Here is a 6780-nt window from a genome sequence, read left to right as displayed (position 1 = left end):
GAGAGGGTCCAGCAAAGGGCTACAAAGATGATTAGGGGATTAGAACATCTCTCATATGAGGAAAGGCTGAGGGACTTGGGTCTCTTTAGTCTAGAGAAAAGAAGATTGAGGGGGGATCTTATTAATACTTACAAATACTTAAAGGGAGGGTGCCAGGGGGGTGGGAGCAGTCTTTTTTCAGTGGTGCCCAGTGATAGGACTAGGGGTAATGGGCACAAGCTTGAACATAGGAAGTTCCATCTTAACATGAGGAGGAACTTCTTTACCTTGAGGGTAGTGGAGCACTGGAACAGGCTGCCCAGAGGGGTTGTGGAGTCTCCTACTCTGGAGACATTCAAAACCCACCTGGACGCTGTCCTGTGCAACCTGTTGTAGGTGACCCTGCTCTGGTGGCGGGGTTGGACTAGATGATCTCCAGAGGTCCCTTCCAACCCTGACCATTCTGTGAAAATAGCAAGGATAGAGATAACTGGCAGTTAACGGGTCTGTGTTCCTCAAGTACTAGATGGTGCCAGTAGATGTTCTGACATTACACTGGTTCCAGCTTTTCTTGTCACCATAATAACTAGTCTATAGCAATCTGAGTTGTAGTTGTTGTCGGAGTTGCAATGGCTTTTTATTAGACATGATTTCATTGATGTCAGATTTGGAAGGAAAAAAACAGAGTATATTCCACCTCTTCTTTCCTTTCCTTTGTGTGCGTGAATGTCCATGAATGCCTTCCTGCCACCTACTATACAATATATGTGTTGTGGTTAAAAGGGAAAAGAGAGAACATTCATGGAAAAAACATGTCTCTACTGTTTCCAAACAGCCCCTTACTGTAGAGTCTGAGGTGTGGACGAGGTTATTAGACTACTATGGCTGTTTCGGAATTTTCAGTGGTTGTTCTTCTCATTCAAAAATCTGCTTTTTCAGAAGCCTGTTTGTGGAAAAGGCTTAGTCTCTTTTTTTTTCCAATGTGAATTTTGACATCTTTAGCCTTCTGAAAAATAAACAAATCCAGTTTATTTTGCCAACTAATTTTTCCCTTAGAAAATTACGCCACTTCTAAAAATATAACATTCAAAATGATTGAAACAGAAAAGGTGTAGTGTGACCTCTCTGCCTAGTCATGCTTTTTGCATATGCTTAATTTATGAATATTTTTGAGATTTTGCCCATTGTGATTTAGCAAGGTGTCGTGGTTTCGGCCAAATTGGCTACTGGGGACCTAGAGGTCTCCAGATGGGACCGACAGATGCTCCCCTCTACCCCTCTTCAGAGAGAGAGGCAGAGGAGGGAAGAAAGAGACGTATGAGTTTAGAAGGAACTAAACTACTTTAATGAAATATTAATAATAATAATAAAAAAGAAATAATGAAATATATTCAAAACCATATCAAGCTCCCGAGATGACAATCACGACACCGGCTGGCACTGGGGCAGTCCCAGACTGGACTCAGTGACGGACGGGAACTGGATTCTGGATCTGCATTCAGGATCAGGTTGAAAGGCAGACGAACAGACAGAGTCCTCCTCAGACATTGGCCATTGCAGATCCCTCAGCTTTTGTACCGCTCTTCCCTGCAGGTGGGACCCCACTGCGCTTTTCTGCTTCCGACCCCCTAACAGGGCAAATAACAAAGTTGGTTGGCCTTGGCTGCTATAGCAATAAGTATAAGCAAGGTCCTCTCTGCATACCATGCCTGGGCATCAGCTATAGACATTGGTCTTATCACTCTGAGAGACTGAACATTGTCTGCAAAATATGCTGTTAATTTCAGTATTTAGAAGAGGCCCAGCTAAGAAGTAAAGTTACTGAACAAAATTGGTTCTGTTTTACCTCAAACCAGGACACTGCAAAATCTTAGAAATTTTCACAGGAGGGGAGCGCTATTTTTTATGCAGCTTTACTGACTATGTCTCTCTCCTGACCTTTTTTTCAGCTCCACAGTCTACCTTCTATATGTGCAAAAATATTTTCATTATATTCCTGTGCTCCTAAGTCCTATACCATCCTCGTTTCAGAGAAGACTCCAAGAGACATCAGTTTTGTTTCCTCTCTACTTTTGGCCTTCTGGTTCATGCTTTCGATCTGTTTCTTATTGAGTGTGGTATATGTCACTGTGACTTTCTATGGCACATTTCATTCTGTGTCAAATTATAGCAAGATATTGCTAGAGACCTGCAGGTGGGGAATTCTGACCTGATACTGATTTTGTGCGCTTTATCTGAAGTGCCTGAGAACAGTATAAACAGAGGTCTTAGATCTGTGTTACTGTTAGAGCCCATGTAGAGCTCCAAGGGTTAAAATGTGATTGCAGTTATAGCAAGTTAAATTATGTAGGAAGGAACTGCAACTCCAGAAAAGACTGGAACAAAACTCAGGACTGTTCTCAGTGAATTTAGCTGAGAACCATGCACAGCTGTTTTTGTAGATGCTATGCTACATCAAGATACTTATATTCTGCATGGTTTTGAGCTATTTCTTCTTTTTGTTCCCTACATCCAAACAGAGTAGTTTGAGTGACTCAAGGAAAACAGAATCACTTGTCTCTAGTCGGTTAAAAACTTTTCCATTCAAAGTGTGCCATTTCAGTGCATTTAAATGGGTAAGTACACATTAAGATCACTGTAAGCCTTTCAGCCAAACTTTTAAAAGCTCTTTGTTCTCTAACTCTTTTCAGCAGTAAAGATTTTCCTGATATCCTCCCTTTCCTTTTCTTTACTGACTCATTGATCACATATCACTAATGGGTTTTTCTCTGCTTCAATTTCTCCATCTGTGAAATGAGGAACATCTATATTTGCTGTTGTGTGAAGGTAATAGATGTATTAGAGATACCTCAGCTAGTCATAGCTATGTTCCCATTTGTAGGCAGCTCCCTAAATCAAACCACGAGCTACTACTGCTCCGTGCTCTGAGGCCCTGTAATTTGGTGTGTTCAAATACCACTGCTGTTCTAGGCTATCTTGAAAGAAGGGGAAAATACCTTCCTATCTAACATTTACAGAGGTAAACTATTCCTGGGGAGAAGGTGGGTGGCTTGTTTGTAAATGGGATAAAATATGTAAAATTTACAATATCTTGGGCTAGTGATTTGCATCAGAAAGAGCAGATGTAAAATGTTAGAATATTGGAATTTGGTGGTTGTGGGTTTTCTTTGTGTGTGTGTGCGCGTGCACGTGCATGCTCTTGATACTGGTTTCAGTAATTTATGAGAATTATGAAGGCAATGGAGAAGCAAGTCACTGGATTAGCTCATGAGGTATAGATTAAGACAGTCCTTCACAGAATCACAGACTGGTTGAGGCTGGAAAGGACCTCTGGAAGTCATCTGGTCCAACCCTCCTGCCCAAGGAGGGTTACCTAGAGATGGTTGCCCAGAACCATGTCCAGGCAGATTCTGAGCATCTCCAAGGATGGAGACTCCACAACCTCTCTGGGCAACCTGTGCCAGGGCTCCATCACCCTCACAGCGAAAAAGTGTTTCCTGATGTTCAGAGGGAATCTCCTGTGTTTCAGTTTGCACCCACTATCTCTTGTTCTGTCACTGGGCACTGCTAAAAAGAGCCTGGGTCCGTCCTCTGTGCACCCTCCCTTCAGGTATTTGTATACAGTGAAGAGATCCCCCCTGACCCTTCTCTCCTCCAGGCTGGATGGTCCCAGCTCTCTCAGCCTTTCCTCGTAGAAGAGGATGTTTCAGTGTCTCAATCATCTCAGTGGTACTTTGCTGGACTCTCTCCAGTATGCCTGTGCTTCTTTTGTACTGGGGAGCCAGCACTCCAGGTGTGGCCTCACCAGTGGCTGAGCAGAGGGGATGGATCACCTCCCTGAACCTGTTGGCAACATCCCTCCTAATGCAGCCCAGGATAGGATACCATTAGCCTTCAAAGACAGGAACACAGTTGTGGCTTTACATACTCCTGCCCTGTTGGGGAAACTCCCCGGACCATCTCTTTTCCATTTCTTGCAAGAAATTGCTGGTTGCAGGGGAATTCTCTCAGACACTCTATCCTTCAGGCTTAATGGGTGTTGGTCATAGACATATCCCAAAATAATAAAAATTATAGATGAATGAAGTGTGTCACTTAATGGCCACAACAATGTATAAGAAATTCCATTACTGAAATTTTACAAAAGCTTGTAGCCCCTGATAACTGAAGAGAAACCTCTGCTGTGGATTTAAAAATCTCAACCTCTTATTTACCAGTAACCAATTCTCCCCCTAGCCTGACACATAGACTGAAAAGCATATGGTTAAAACTGAGACAGCAAGAAAAAAATGCCAACTGTCCCCAAGATTTTTTAATACTTGCTGTCAATAATTATAACTATAAAGAAAACAAGTCTATCATACTATGTTTTCTTGTTTACAAGGAACATTTTAGAACATGTTTAGGAGCTTGGGGCAGCCTCCACTCACAGCTTAGGTGTTGGTGGTGGTAAGACTTGGGGTGGGAGGTGGCACAATCCCACCGGTGCGTGGGTGCATCGCTCCTTACAGGGAAGTGTACCATACTGTCCTATCGAAGTATGGGCAGCCTACGTAGGTGGCCTGCACTTGGCTGCTTACTGCCTTTGTGGACTATGGGCCTGGTTTTGAGGGCAGCCTTGGCAAAGCTCAAAAAGTCGATGCTGTTCAGACTTATCTTTGAAGGCTGAGCAAACAAACTCAGAAAATACCCTATGATCTCAGCCTAGTCCTCTCAAGTGTGTACAGGGAGCTAATCTGACACGGTCGTTCATCATGACTATTCGTGGTTTGTGGCTGTTACTTTGGCCTCTTTCCTGTACAAACAGAAAGAAAGAAAGTCTCAGTTAACCCCTGCTTCACGGGAGCCTTTGGACTTGCTCATTTGGCCAAAGCTATATGGAGAACTGCTCAAGGAGAGTGTTCTTCCTTCCCTGGCTCCCTCCTGCAACTGTCTCAAAGCCTCTGAAGCCCAGTGAGTCTGTACTCATCTCCTTTGTTAACTGCCTTCAGACTGCTCCTTAGACAGCACTATCTGCAGCTGAATCTGGCTGTTCACCCGTAAGTGAAAGTTATCCAAATTTTGGTTCAAAATAGGATGAATTACAAGCATTTCAGTTTCAATTTCAGTCTCTGTTTGTTTTTCTCTGAGCTGCATAATTGCGCTGCCATTTCTAAATCATTGTTCCCAGCTTCTTGTCACTTAACATCTCTGGCATTTCAAGCAGATTAATCTTGAATCCATTATTGTGTAGCTACATTTCAAATGGAAATAGCAGCAAATCCTAGACATTCTGAGTCTCATCTTTGCACCATATGTAGCCAGTGTTATCAATGCAAAGTAAAAACCAAGCAAGAATGAGTGTCCAGTGCTCTCTTGCATCGATTAGATGCAGGTGCGTGGAATCGGGAAAGACACCTTGTTCTGTCCCTGCTGCTGAGCGCACACGTCTACCTGGCAGAGCGGTGAGACATCATGCTGTTAACAATCTCCTGTGTGTGGCAATTGCTGGATTTCCTGCTTGGAGACCGAGGGGATTTCTATTTGACATCTCCCAGGTCCTCTGACTTTATCTATTCTGTTACTCAAACAAGCCTTATTTGCGTGGCAGGGTGTGGTTAGTGCATAAATAGAAGAATTTGGATGAGTTTTGATAAACGTCAGCCTGGCTGTATGAAATGTGTGCAGCAAGGAGGAATGTGGGATAAACAGGTACTGTGATGCACATAGCATCAACAGGCTGCTCAGGAATTTAGCAAATCCATAGGTAAGAAAACATGGTATGTCAGTACCAAATGGTGAACTTCATTTTCTTTGTACTGGGGAGTACAAAGTTTATTTTTTTTTTAGCTATTCTTCCATTGTCTCCTGTCTATTGTTGCAAATAGGGCTGCTGAAAAAACCCAACAACCCAGCATGACCTGGACAGGGCCAGTTCAATACTAGACCCTGTATTACTTGGGAACAATGTTGAAATCATGAAGGGGCAGAGACTCAAGAGGCTTACAGTTACCCCATAGGATCAGTCCATCTCAGGTATGACAAGCGCGTAGCAAAACTGCATCAAAGGCCAAGTTTGATGAAGTGGCTGCTTTGAGCAGGAGAGACTATCAGTAGACACATGTAAGATGACATATATGAAATAAGAGGCAGAGAAGACACCATAACTTTGACTTGCAGAAATGGAGAGATCAGGCCAAAAGCTACACAAGCACCTGCCTCAGAACTATTAAACTGTGATTCCTTAAAGACAGTACTGGAAAACTGAAAGTCACTTTGGTTTAGAAAATACTTTGCCAAGATTGTGTTCCTTCATGCAGTGCAGTCTGTGAGGAAGCCAGTCAAGGAGTGAAAAGCTGCCCAGGTAGGCTGGTTTCTGATGGAAAATGATGGGGTAACTGTGGGGGCAACTAGAGGTCCTAGAAGTTCAGCTCAGTGTTGTGGTGGAAGAAGAACGAACTCTATGAGGGGGAGATTCTCACTAAAATGAGGTTTGGGGGTTAGGATGGTAGAGGTGAACTATGGGGGTTTAGAAAGGTTTCAGGTTCAGGTTGATGAAGGTTTGGATTTCACCCATGGAAGGAAACAGGCCATAGAAGGGCACCAACTTTGGGGTTTTCTCTTTCCTGTCTCCCCTTGCAATCTTCCCTGTGGGGCTGGCAATCTCCGCCTAGGGCTGTTGCGCTCCCTCTTGCACACACGGTCTCTTGTGCCCTCCCCATGCCAGCTGTCCCTGCAGCTGCTCCTACCCCCATCACTCTCCACTCCCTGCTCATCTTCCTGAACCTTCTCAATACCGACAGAGGGGGAGAAAAACCGCCA

The sequence above is a fragment of the Charadrius vociferus genome, unplaced genomic scaffold, assembly GCF_000708025.1.
Source record: "Charadrius vociferus isolate BGI_N301 unplaced genomic scaffold, ASM70802v2 scaffold770, whole genome shotgun sequence".
Classification (NCBI taxonomy): Eukaryota; Metazoa; Chordata; class Aves; order Charadriiformes; family Charadriidae; genus Charadrius; species Charadrius vociferus.
This window is presented reverse-complemented; position numbering follows the sequence as displayed.